The sequence below is a fragment of the Lytechinus variegatus genome, chromosome 2, assembly GCF_018143015.1.
Source record: "Lytechinus variegatus isolate NC3 chromosome 2, Lvar_3.0, whole genome shotgun sequence".
Lineage (NCBI taxonomy): Eukaryota > Metazoa > Echinodermata > Echinoidea > Temnopleuroida > Toxopneustidae > Lytechinus > Lytechinus variegatus.
This window is the reverse complement of record NC_054741.1, coordinates 46,863,636-46,877,388: the sequence shown is the minus strand read 5'-3', so window position 1 is coordinate 46,877,388 and position 13,753 is coordinate 46,863,636. Positions and strand designations below refer to the sequence as shown.

At 34.8% G+C, this 13,753-nt stretch overlaps 1 long non-coding RNA gene across 1 annotated transcript; it reads left to right on the top strand.

The window, feature by feature from the left end:
- The first annotated feature begins 1,262 nt into the window (after positions 1-1,262).
- Positions 1,263-12,701, top strand: LOC121409479. Its single transcript, XR_005969164.1, has 4 exons — positions 1,263-1,320; positions 4,580-4,702; positions 5,439-5,496; positions 12,290-12,701. It is a non-coding gene; the product is annotated as an uncharacterized LOC121409479 (long non-coding RNA).
- The last annotated feature ends 1,052 nt before the right edge of the window (positions 12,702-13,753 follow it).

Below are 13,753 nucleotides of genomic sequence, written 5' to 3'. Positions count from 1 at the left end.
ATGATTGGATGTATCATTTTATTTGGCAATATATTCTTTTTTATACAGTAATCCTGATTATGAGCTTAATTTGTATCATTTTTCTTTGCGTCTTCAGACGAGCGGGTGACAAGAACGCGATAGAGGGGGTTGAAAGAAAATATTGTGGTTGAAGGAAAAGGAAATGGGGGAAAATATAACGATTTCATGAACGTGTAATAATTGCATAGGGTCGATCTCCTCCCTACCATGACTGCATCTCTTATCCCACCTTGAATGCTTTATGACAAATAGACAAATATGGGACGCGGTTTCTTATTCAAACATATTCCTTCATGCGAGCTTGTGATTTGTGTAGATAGATATGCATGCTAATGATCGTCTTCTTTCTATGTCAAAAATAGACAATGAGATATTGTTTTACTTTACTGCATGTGTACGTGCGGAGAGGGCATAGGTGTAGGCACAATCTAGAAGTTTGTCAGCAAAATTGAAGTATCGCACCCTCAATCAAAATATCCAGGCGAAGCCTTTTGTATGGCCATATTTCTTGCATTGGAATGCCTTCATTATTTGAAAACTCTCCTCGAATAATGACAAACCTATAGAATTATTGAAGAGTCACAGCTTCCGCGCTTCGCACATGTGGTACTCATCCTTCCCCTGTTGTGAGTGCTCTTATCATCGCATTCAAGCCCCTTCATCGTATCAGGATTTATAAAGTTAATACGAAAGTTATTTTTTCTCAAAATATATTGGAAGGTCAAGGTCCCCCCAGCTTTCTAAACTTACATGGCTACCGAGCGAGCTTCTTACGCTCAGAATGTGACTCACATATTATGTTCGTTCCAGCCCCCCCCCCCATTCGCCCTGACATATCTTACGCATGGTAGCAAGAAGATATTATCCCCTTGATAGTAGTGTATAGAATAAAGCAGATGTGAGTGAAATGCATACAAAACAAAGAGAGCGTCACAGGGGACGAGAGGGGAATGATTAAACCTGCATACCCACATGTAGCAGAGAGAATGAACGAGGTTTATTGTACTTTCCACATATCCAAAGAACAGATAAACATAATATGCATATGGCAATTTCCTGTCTATGTAATTGGCAGAATATATTATGAAGGTATGCATTCAAAGGCTTTACCTTTACTTTATCTCTCGTGGCCTAGAATAAAAGGAATGTGGTTAAACGAACAATAATGAGAAAAAAATATACGGGCTGTCCCAGAAGTAGATAAAGGCCGTGATTTCGACAGTCTTCTATAATTCATATCAGTAGATCTCTGACACAGACGTTTTCTTTAGACAGTTAGATCTGACAAAACTTGACGAGGTAAGTAGATTTCCTATTTCATATACTGGAAATCGTCAACACAATCTTGTTTCTCACTATTCTCTTTGACTGTTTTTCAAATCATTTTAGATTCAATTTATCGTTAGTTTAACCCTTGTTTAGGAATATTATTTTGTTTTTATAATTTCCAAGATTCAGGATTTGAAATATCATTGTATTAGCATCAGAGATCGAATAGGTGTATACCGTTTGTTGCGACATATTACAGGGATTTAAAACAAATCCAGATGGATAGCTAGGGATCAAAAACATGAATTACTCTTTTGAAATGCCTTTATTTTATTTACTCCTTAACATTCCTAAACATTTCAAATCGATTTTTATCATCACCAATATTTCTCTTATTCACGAATGTTCATATTTTCAATTTGAAAAACGTATGTATTTGATGAATATGATGCGCATTTGTTCTACTCCATTTCAAATTGCATGACAAATTTTCATTTTTTAGATTTATTTATTTGTTTTCTTTATCTTATGCTGCAGGGTAGTCCTGTCCACTTATGCCTTAAAATTAAACAAATAACTTAATATCAATATCAATTCAATGTATGTAATATAATAATAAAGCAAATAATAGAATACAGAGTGAATCAACAAGTAACAAGGAATCATAACATCAAGTTATTCAGTGTATGACAGTCAGAATCTTAATGATTTACAGTGTATTTTTAAATGCATGGAGGGACGTGCATTTTTGTATATCACAAGAGAGCGAATAGAATAAGACGGCAGCAACAGAATATTCAAAGTATTTTATAATGATAGGCATAGGAACACTGTTCAGAAGATCGTGTTTTATAAGTTACATAACGTTTGCAGATAAGTGGTTCCAAATAGGCTGGTGATAACTCGTTTTGCATTTTGAAAGCAAGAACACAATATTGATATTTGATAATGTTCCTCCACTGTTTGTCATTTGAGTGTAGACAACAATTCATGTTGAGGAGTAAAGATAGTCCATATTCAAAATTATTCGGGCATACTTATTCTGCAGTTTTTGTATCTTATTTTTGTTGGTTTTTGTACAGATTCCCCAAGATGTAATAATCAATAATCATTGTAAGATAAATCGTGGCAAAATATAAATTGTTCAGAATCCTAGGCGGGATGAATTATTTGATTCTCTTTATACATCCTATCGTAGAAGATATTTTAACAATGATCATGTTTTCCCCAAGTCATACCAGAGTCAAGTGTTGCACCCAAGTATTTGATTATATTTACATTTCCTTTTGGTTCATCTCTATATTTTATCATTCAAGCATCATTTTTCAACCTTTTCCTTTGATCGAAAGCCATGAATTATGTATTTTTTGGGATGCATGCAAATGCATACAGTTAAGGTCGAGCCATTTACAGATAACTTCAAAATCACTTTGCAAACTCTTATAACCTCCTTAGATGATACATCATGACAGAAAAGAGCAGTATCGTCTGCATATAAAGACACATTTTGGAATTAACATTCAAATTCAAGTTACATATCATTAATAAAAACACAAAATATTAATGGACCCCAAAAGGATCCTGTGGGACGCCTTTCACTGATGCAAATGTTTACTACGACAAACTGTCTCCTGTCTGTTAAGTATGTCTAATCCAAACATATTCGTTATTCTTAATTCCATAATACTTCAGTTTACCTAAAATGAAATTGTGTGATATAACATCAAACGCTTTACGTAAATCGAGGAAAATACCTCCGACCATTCGCCCCTTATATCCACTTTATCAAACAAAATACTCTGTATTTTAGTTAGACATGTAGTAGAATACAAAGGTCTAAAACCTGGCTGGATATTCGTTAGCAGTGTTAAAGGTGATTGTGGATTGCTCTTTCTAACCTTTTATACAAGGCAGGTAGAACAGATACCGGTATAGGGACACCTGGGGAAGGAACTCCCATGTCTGGAGACACTTGCAATCGTCACCCCAATGCTTGTTAGAATGCAATACCCACTGTTTCAAAATTCTCGATACTGCTCAAACAGATTTTCAACTAAAAATAAAAGAAGGGCTTTTCATCAAATGGAAACAACCTCAACTAAACCAACAGGTGTACAATTACCAAATAATGTTATCCATTTAATTCAACCCAGCTCTATCTGATAACTCCATAGACTTGTAATTTTGTTTACTTCATTCCATTCAACATTGAATTCACACCTTGTAATCCTGTGTAACTACATTCTTGAAATTTTTACTTCACATCCGAACTGCATAAACACCAATGACTCTGTTAATAATTTTCAGGCTGAGGATGAGGTGCGACACCTCGAAACATGTTCCGTTTATTAAAATGTTATGTTCTATTCTTTATATTTGTCTTCAATTTAGTATCGTGTCGTTCTTTTGGAGATATCGGTCTAAAATCATCGACATTATATGATCCTCCTTAATGTATTGGAGTAATTCTTGCCGTCTTTAAATCTCTTGGAATAGTACATGATCGCAATGTCATATTGTATAAAATATACCAATGATTCTACTTAAAAAAGGAGCACCCAGTTTAAGAAGCTTGGGATGTATGCCATCTATTCCAACAGCCTGAAGTTTGAACAATCACTGTTTGATAATATCTTAAAAACGTAGTCTCTTTTATTTGTAGCATGTCTATCAAAAATTTCCAACAGAATACCTCTAAAGAAACTCCATAATTTTGTATATATCCTGACCAGATGAATAAAATCAAAATATTTGAATGAGTAAAATTTACTTATCTTTGGAGAAAGATGTTGATATTTACCTTAAATGACAGTGAATATTACATACTAAATAGGGATCCCTTAAGCCTCGTATTTGTACTCCTGATTGTTAATGAGTAAAAAAAGGACAAATGAATGTTATGCAAATTTGACATTTTCTTATTACTCCGTTACAAATTACATGACAATTTTTCATGTAATTTGTAACGGAGTAAAACTAACGACAAATTCGCATTCAATATTCATTAAGTACTTCAAATTGAAAATGTGAACATTCATGAATGAAATATTCATGAGGATAAAGTCGATTTGAAGATTGTTAAATATTGAATAAACAAAGGCATATAAAAAGTCATTCATGTGAATGACCAATTTTCATTTGTCAATTTTAAATCGCTTTCTTCACTATGCAGCAAATCTTTAATTTGCAACTATATTCAATCTCTCAGGTCATTAATATCATTTTTATGTTTATTTGATGTTTTTTAATAAAAACAATATATTTGTATCTATCTCTATCTCTGTTTCAGAGAAAAACAAGATGGCATTAAAACTCGCAATCGTCGGTGTTCTTCTGGTTGCTCTTGTGATTGCAACTTGTGTTTCCAGCGAAGATATATTAGACAGAAATGACGAATTTCTCGAACTTAGTCGTAGGTCGCATTTTTATTACTTCATCTCATTAAAAGTCAATTTTAATTCAGTTATTGCAAAGAAAAAAAATTTCAAACTTCTTTGACTTTGTCTGTATCTTTTCTTTATTTTTCTCAATGTTTTTTACCTAATATTATGAGTATGAGACCCCCCCCACACACACACACACACTGCCGTTTGAATGGTAAATTGCCAATTCGTTCACTCACCATATGGTCTACTTTCATTTAGTCTAATGCCATTCCGTCCATCAACATTAAGTCTAACATTTAGTCCAACAACCATTTGGTCCAATCATCACTTCCTGGCATTTCGTCTCATAACTAGTTGGTCTAATTTCATTTTCATTTATTTGGTAAATGGAATAAATGACTATTGGACCAAGTGGTTATTAAACGGAATGATGAGTGGACGAATTGGCAGTTAGAGCATGTGGATAGTGGACGAACCAATGGTAGAACGAATGATAACAGACGAGTTGGCAATTGGACGAATCGGCATTAGACGAAATGGAAATAAACCGTTTGAATGGTTAACAACCGTTTAACAATATATTGAATGGACATTTATAAAAGATATAATGATTGTCCCGAGACAACGAACCGAATTCGGAACCCTTTTGGAATTACACAATCTGTCATCGGCCTTTATTTTGATAGGCCTATATGCTTTAGACCTATCGATAATTATTTTACCTGCCCTGATTCATTTTTCTCAATCTTATCCATGTATTAGCGTACGGTCAGTGTATCCGAGATATGGGCCAGGAGTCGGCATTTTGTGAAAATTATCGGTAAGTACCATTTATCTAAAAATAATAATACTACTAATAATAAAAACTCACTCTCGGGATTTTCGCCGCTTCGCACGGATTTTGCATCGCCACGTATAACATGTATAACGTCACGAATATACATGCATAATTTGTTTTATGAAACAGATTAGTAATATGCATTCGGGGTGGAAATGTACTCAAATCTCTCCAATTTTTTATCGAATCGCATAAGAATAGGCCTACATTTGGTTTATAAATGAAATCATACACACCTGTGTAGAAAAATCTAATATGCATAGAATTGATTCACCTTTCTTCCAAAACAAGGAGAAGGTAGAGTAGCCTCGGTGGGTTTTTTTTGTCATGCCCATTATCAACTAAATGCGGTTGTTTTATGTGTAGAACTTTTTTTTTTAGGAAATCATATTCGAATGTTTCCAATTCAATAGCTGTTGAAAAACAACTTGCCGAAAACACAGAACCTGCCGAAAGCAAATGATAATGACCAGTATAGCTTCAATATACACGTAACCGTTTGGATATTATGAAGATGTATTATTATAGCAATTTATAAAGAGCAGTTGTGCTTCCTGTGACCTCTTTAAAATGTGAAATATCGTTTAATGTTAATGATTTGTATATGTATATTTTAATCGTGGAAATAAATTTGAATTTGAATATGATTTTTTTAGGGAAATGAGATTTTCTTAATTAGTGCAATGTTTTGAACAAATTTGATTAAGACAGAAAAGGAGAAAGATAGCACAGAATAGTAAACATAACAAAAACTAATTCCCGTTTAAAAAATTGTGCTATAACTTTTCATCGATAATTAATTTCTAGCCAATTAATTTGGCAGGAACGTTCAATTATGTACGTTTATTGCACCAATTACAATTTGATTTATCATTATAGCCATACATGAGTGAGCACATATCAAAGGCAAAATTGAGTTTTTAAAAAATCGCTTGTTTAAAGTTTTTGAACAAATCCCGTGTCTGGTAAATGGATAATCGTTATTAAAGGTAACCAAAAACCCAAGAAGAGACGTAATCTTATTGGAAAGAGTAAAATGAGAGGAACAATTTAAAAAAAAAGTTTCATCAAAATCGGTTATGAAATAAGCAAGTTATGGGAGTTGAAAACTCTTGTTGTACTTTCTATGGGCATTCTCAAATTGGCAAACGTGCTTCAAAATGTCTGATTTTGTGGACAACTCTCCATTAGTTTTGTACACAAATTTTCAGATTTTCCTCATTATCTTTCAAACTGCATCTTGCCTCCTTCTGAGCACATCATATGTCATGGGAAAATATAATCCACACCATATATGTCAAGGTCAGGAGGAGATAATGTGAAATATGTAAAATAAAGGGGAAAATCTGAAAATATGTGTACAAAACAAATGGAGAGTTGTCCACAAAATCAGCCATTTGAAGGCTGATCAAAGGAAAATGAGACTGGAAGGATGAAAAGAGAAGGTGATGCACGGATTTAAGACAGACAGATGAGTTTGCTGGACCAGAGAGTTAGCAGTGGCTGAAACGAGGCATTTTAAAGAAGGAGACGGAAAGTATGCTAGTTGCTGCTCAGGACCAAGCAGTTAGAAGAAATTACCGAAGAGCCAAAGTTGAAAAGGAGCATACATCCCTCATTTAAAATGTGTCATGACAAAGACGAAACGGTGCCTCATCTGGTGAGTGAATGCAGTAAAATGGCACAGACTGAGTACATATAGTCCAGTCAATCTAGCCAGAATAGGGGGGTGACCCGCCACTAATTGCAACACTTGATTTTCCACTGCAATGCTTTCCAGGAAGGTCCCCTTAACAACATACTAAAAGTCCCAAAAAATCCAAGCACTGGAAATTTATGAAATTTGCATATTATGCAAATTAGCCATAAAAAGTTAGAAAAATAAGGAAAATAGTCCAAAGATTACAAATTTAGCGTCCAAAACAATTTAATTTGAGTGAAAATTCATGATAAATAACTTTAATCAATACTTTTAATCAAAAGTGCAAAAAATCTACCTCATTTGCATAATATGCAAATAAGCATCCTTATATGGAAAATTTTAAAGATATTGTGAGTTTTCTCTCATTGACTGCTTGAAAACATTTGATTTATGTAGACATTTATATGCTACTATCACTTAGCATGAGAATTCATCACAATGCCTGAAAATTAATTTGCATATTATGCAAATTAGCCATTAAAATAGGAAATAAGGAAAATAATCAAAAGATTATATTATTAAATGTCAAAAGCAATTAATTTGAACAAAATTTTAATGATAAATAAATAAGTACAATGTTTTTCTTTTAAAAAGTTAGCAAATCTGCCTCATTTGCATATTATGCAAATAGGTATCCATATATGGAAAATGTCAAGATATTTTGATTTTCTCACATTGACTGTTGTTCAAATCATTATGCTGCTATCACTAAGCATGCATATTTATCCTAATATAATTTGTATTTAAGGGAAATACTGGAAATGTGCTCTTCACGTCCTAAAGCCATGTTGTTAGTCTGAAAAGATGATGCGATTGGCAAGAACAAAGCACATTATTTGAAATTGGTGAGTAGTTTGTTAGAGCTGACATCCCTTTCTTATATGGATGAGAACGACAGAAGGGAGGCCAAGAAAAGCAAACTTATGGCAGGTGAGATCTGATGAGTAGTCTCATTAAGAAGTGTAACAGAGATTCCATCTGGCCTAGTAGCTTCATGCAGATTGTTTTCTTTAACAATTTCTTCAGTAGTTTGGCTACACCCGCTTGACTCTGGCCATGTCTGGGTCACAACAGGGTTCCAGGACTTGCAGAGCAGCGTCATCATCATCATGATCAGTGGTAAATACTAAGACTAAAAAATCTGTTGTCTTCCAATGTAGTCATAGCGCATGATATTAAGGGCTTCCAACATGCTAGTTGTTACAGCCTGGATCATTGCCAATCCGGTCAACAAATGTATAGGCTTGTCTACAAACCATTCTATGGTCCTCCTTCATGCATTGTAGCTATTCTGAGCTTCACCTTACTGATGCTCAACATGCGCAAGCCTTCCTATAAAACTTTTCTTCCGACACAATTTATGTCCAGTGTCTCATTGAGGCAACTTGTGTCGGAAGAAGACAAGGGTAATGGTTTGGTTCTTGTCAAAGTCCTCTTGATTGACATTCAATCTCCTATACTCGACTTGTCGGATTTCAGTACAGAGAGATGTATGATTGTCCAAAGTACATCTGCATGACACTATGAAATTCAGCATTCCTCCAGAAGACATCCTTAGTCGTACCATAATTTCTGAAAGGTTTAGTCCTCTGTACACCCTCACGGTATACCAATGAGTAACACAAAAAGGGCAAACGAATCCTGGAATGGGTACACACTGTTTAATCAATGTTGGATGGTATTTGATAGTGATGTTAAAGGTGTTCCGTTATGTTGTGTCCTCTTGTTGGAAAGGCAATAATCTGGCGTAGTCCTTCATCTGTTAACGTCTACTTGGTTGTTCATTGTCTCACTGAGGAATTTCCATTTGCCATAAATATCAGGAAATTGATATTATTTGCATACGATTTGCTTAGAAACTATAGCTACAATATATGGAGATAGTTGCCATCCTTAGGAGATTCATCAAAGAGGAAATAACAGAAAACGGATGCTTCATCCTGAAGCAGCAACTGGATTCAGCAAGGACGTCTAATTATGATTCCTGTATCTGAAAAGATGTCTATATACACTTTAAGCCTTTATCATGACTTTATGAATGGCTTTCATGTCGCTGGTATGGGCATATGCTCATTGGTATTTATAAACCATGCCCAGGGATCTCGTGATCCAAGAAAGTTACTCATATTCACCACCAAGACAAGTGGTGTGCTACAAGGACCAAATATTCAAAGCTAACGAGCTTTTATTTGTACTGGGTGTGACATCTTGTACTGATCACTTGACAATCAAGGAGCATGCTAGCGTGGACTATACTAGCAAGAAACGCAAAGACTCTACCAAGTCAAGGAGAGAGCAGGACTTGGGTAGAAATATGAAGCATTCAAACAGTAAGACCCATGTAGAATTGACTCATCATTACACAATATGAGTGGGGTATCTGCTCCGGTGGTAACTGCTCATGAAAAAAAGTAAATATCAACCAAGCAAGGTCATCAAGGTTACATTTATATAATCTACGTGGAATTTTAGAGGAAAATATCACAAGTTTTCTTGATTATTTATAACATGCCGGATGCTTATTTGCATAATATGTACATTCCACTTCAGATATTAAGCTGATAATTAATGTACTAGGCATTCTTAGTAGTCATATATTGATCTAAATTCACAGAGGGGAGACCTTTGAAGGGCCTTTCAAAGACCAAAAATTGGCAAGGTCTTATACAGCAGTCTCCAAGATCACTGAATTTTGTCATCTCTGTGGAATGGCTCAGAAAGACCCCTCGAAGAACTCTGAAAGACACCTGTCCTATAGAGATCTTTCAATGGTCTTTCAGAGATGTCTATGCATCAAGTGATCCTTCAGAATTCTTTCCATAGACTTTGCCTGGTCTTTCAATTATCTTTTGATGATTTTTCAGTGATCTCTCATGAGTCTTACAGTAATCTCTGAAAAAATCTCGAGAGACTGCCGAAAGATCATAAAAAGACTAATAAGAACTTTGAAGGTTCTTTGAAGACCACTGAAAGGCCAGCAAAAACAATTTTCCTGTAAGACCGCTGAAAGACTGTTTTGAACCGTTTCAAAAAGCTTTGGACTCACGAGGACCACAAAACCATTGAAAGATCTATCAGGAATCGTGAAAGACATCACAGAACTTTAAAAGTTTGTTGAAAGATCAAGCAAGTTTTATGGTCTTACATCAGTCTTTCAGAGCTCTTGGTCTCTTTGGAATGAGGGTTTAACTGTTTGTATGAGAAAAATACAAATTTCTGGGTTGTTTTTTTTTCATACAAGGATGCTCATAATGATATATGCAAATGATGTAGATTTATTTACATTTTTTTTATTTGAAGAATTATTAAATTTGTAAAGGTTATCATGAACTTCCATTCAATTTATATTGTTTTCCGCACTTGATTTCCAAATTTGGGATTATTTTCCTTATTTGCAAATTTTTATGGCTAATTTGCATAAAATGCAAATTTCGTGATTTTCCTATGCTTGTCTATTTAATGGCTTTTAATATGGTGTTAACTTCCTGTAACTTAAGGCATTGCCATATTCAAATTTCAATAGATAATCTACTTGCATTTTTTAGGAATGTATCACCAGTGTGTTTTCTTGAATATTTATTACATACTTATTTGCATAATATGCAAATGACACTACAGAAACTAAGCTTAATATAAATCTATTCAACGTCCTTAGTGATAGCAGCATGTAAATTTCAACATTATTGAAATTTTCAAGCAGTCAATGAGAGAAAACTCACAATATCTTGACAATTTTCCATATAAGGATGCTTATTTGCATATTATGCAAATGAGGTAGATTTTTTTTGCACTTTTGATTAAAAACATTGATTAAAGTTATTTATCATGAATTTTCGCTCAAATAAAATTGTTTTGGACACTTAATTTGTAATTTTTGGACTATTTTCCTTATTTTTCTAACTTTTTATGGCTAATTTGCATAATATGCAAATTTCATAAATTTCCAGTGCTTGGATTTTTTGGGACTTTTAGTATGTTGTTCAGGGGACCTTCCTGGGAAGCATTGGAGTGGAATATCCAGTGTTGCAATTAGTGGTGGGTCAAACCCTATATTGACTGGACTAATAGGAAGGCACGACAGAGTAGCAGTTGCAGTTCATTGGGGTCTGGCCAAGAAGTACGTACCATTTACCCCATGCAGAAAAATGATACGAACATCGGGCAGAGCCTGTAGCAGAGAACGACGATGTAAAGCTCTTAAAGGATTTTAATATCCAGACAGATAATATAAGGTCATTGAAGCTAGACGACCAGACATCGTTCTCTTAAAGAAGAAGGATAAGGAATGTCTCATCATAGATATTGCAATTCCGGGAGACTGTAGAGCTTGGCGTAAAGAGAAGGAAAAGATACAGAAGTATGACGATCTGGCATGGGAGCTGAGAAAAAATATGGAAGGTGAAGACAAAGGTGGTACCAATAGTCATCGGAGCCCTGGGAACAGTGACAACAAGACACAGAAGCTTTCTGGCTATTCTGGCTGTCGAGGTGTCCTTTGAAACGATACAGAAGGCAAGCTTGCTTGGAACAGCTCATATCCTACGGAAGGTCTTGAATTAGAAAGAGAAGTGAACAATGAGAAGAGGACCCATTTTTATAGAACAATAACCCTAGATTTCTGGAAGAAGTCCGGTTGTTGTTTAATATACCAACAGAACATCAAGTTGTGGACAATGGAAGTCTTGTTTCTTTCAAAAATATTCTTATGTTTATAGTATTAGATAATATTTATTGTGTGATAAATTTGGTCTGACGAAAAAGCGAGCCGGGCAAAATATTACAAATTTGAATGAATTCAGGGTGTTAAAAAAAATCCATGATTTTAAGAAACGTTACTTTATTTTGCATTTCATTTTATTAAAGGTTTTTTGCGTGCAACTTATTGTGACTACGTTCTGTTTTCATTCTTTTATATATGGTTTTTGCACCATTGTCAAGCAATGTCATGTATGTCTATATCTATCGTATCCGTTAATGTACCCCCAGTGGAGGCCAATTTTATTTTTTGAATATAATAGATTAATAACGAATATCATTCTATAATATTATACCTGTTGACATATATCATTACAGACTCTGATAATCAGCGATTGGATTAAAGATCAACGGAACGTGAGACAGACAGGAGTGGAAGCTACCAATTCTTTCTGGATCAACGAGGGGGGGGGTGCGGGGGGCTACTTAGTATAAATGTATGATAGGCATGTGTCGCGGTAGATACCCCCATTTTCAGCCTAAATTTCCGTTCCGGAGCATCACCAAGTTATATCCTTTTCACACTGCATTCCCTAAGCCCCATACTATCCTTAACCCCGGACATTCCTTAACCCCAAACTATCTTTTTTTCGATTCACACTGCCTTTCTTAACCATGTTAACCCCACACTATTTTGCTTAACCCTGGGAAATCACACAGTCATGAATATTGATGAACGTGCAATTCCGACTTCTGTGATTGGCTAATGCTAAGCCCCACTTTTCCTTAGCCCTGTTTCGTTTCACACTACATCTCTTAGCACCGCAATTGTGGTGCTAGCACCACATTAAGCCGGCTAACCCTGCTTTTTTGCAGGGCCAGATAGTACCGTATTATAATATTTACCGTGCAAGCCCACAAAAACGAAGTGGGCTAAGCTTAACCCCGAGCTACTATTTTCGGTTAAATGCCTAAAACAATTTTTCGATGACTATATTGTCATGGATTTGTTGTGATATAAAGTAATGAATAACAGTTGATACCAATATGCGACCGAGCGAAGCAAGGAAGCAAATTTTCAGTAGTTGGAAGACTGGCTTGTGCAAAAAAAAAACTTCTTTCAAGTGGAGTGTGATTATCACATCACGAGCAGTGTATACGTAGGTATGAAAACTCTAAAAACGAGTGAAATTTTATCCGATATTGGGAAGAAAGGAAAAGGCATGTTTGCTGGGGGTTTTTTACCCCATATTGGGCAAATTGCACGTTCACCTCAGAAAAAATGTTGATTTGAATAAATAGAGAAAAAAATCAGACAAGCACCATGCTGAAAATTTCATCAAAATCGGATGTAAAATAAGAAAGTTAGGACATTTCAAAGTTTCGCTTATTTTTAATAGTTATATGAACGAGCCAGTTACATCCAAATGAGAGAGTCGATGATGTCACTCACTCACTATTTCTTTTGTTTTTTATTGTTTGAATTATACAATATTTCAATTTTTACGAATTTGATGATTAGGACCTCCTTGCCTGAAGCACAAAATGTTAAAATAATGGAATTCCATGTGTTCAGGGAGGAATGAAACTTCATTTCACATGACAATGACGAGAAAATAAAAACATTTCATATGATAAAATACAAAAGAATAGTGAGTAAGTGATGTCATCAGTTCCCTCATTTGCATACCGACCGAGATGTGCATATAACTGTTTTGTGAAATGAAGCGAAACTTTAAAATGTCATAACTTTCTTATTTTACACCCGATTTAGATGAAATTTTGAGTGTTATGCTTGTTGATTTTTTTCTCTTTTTAATCAAATCAAGTTTTTTGTTGGGG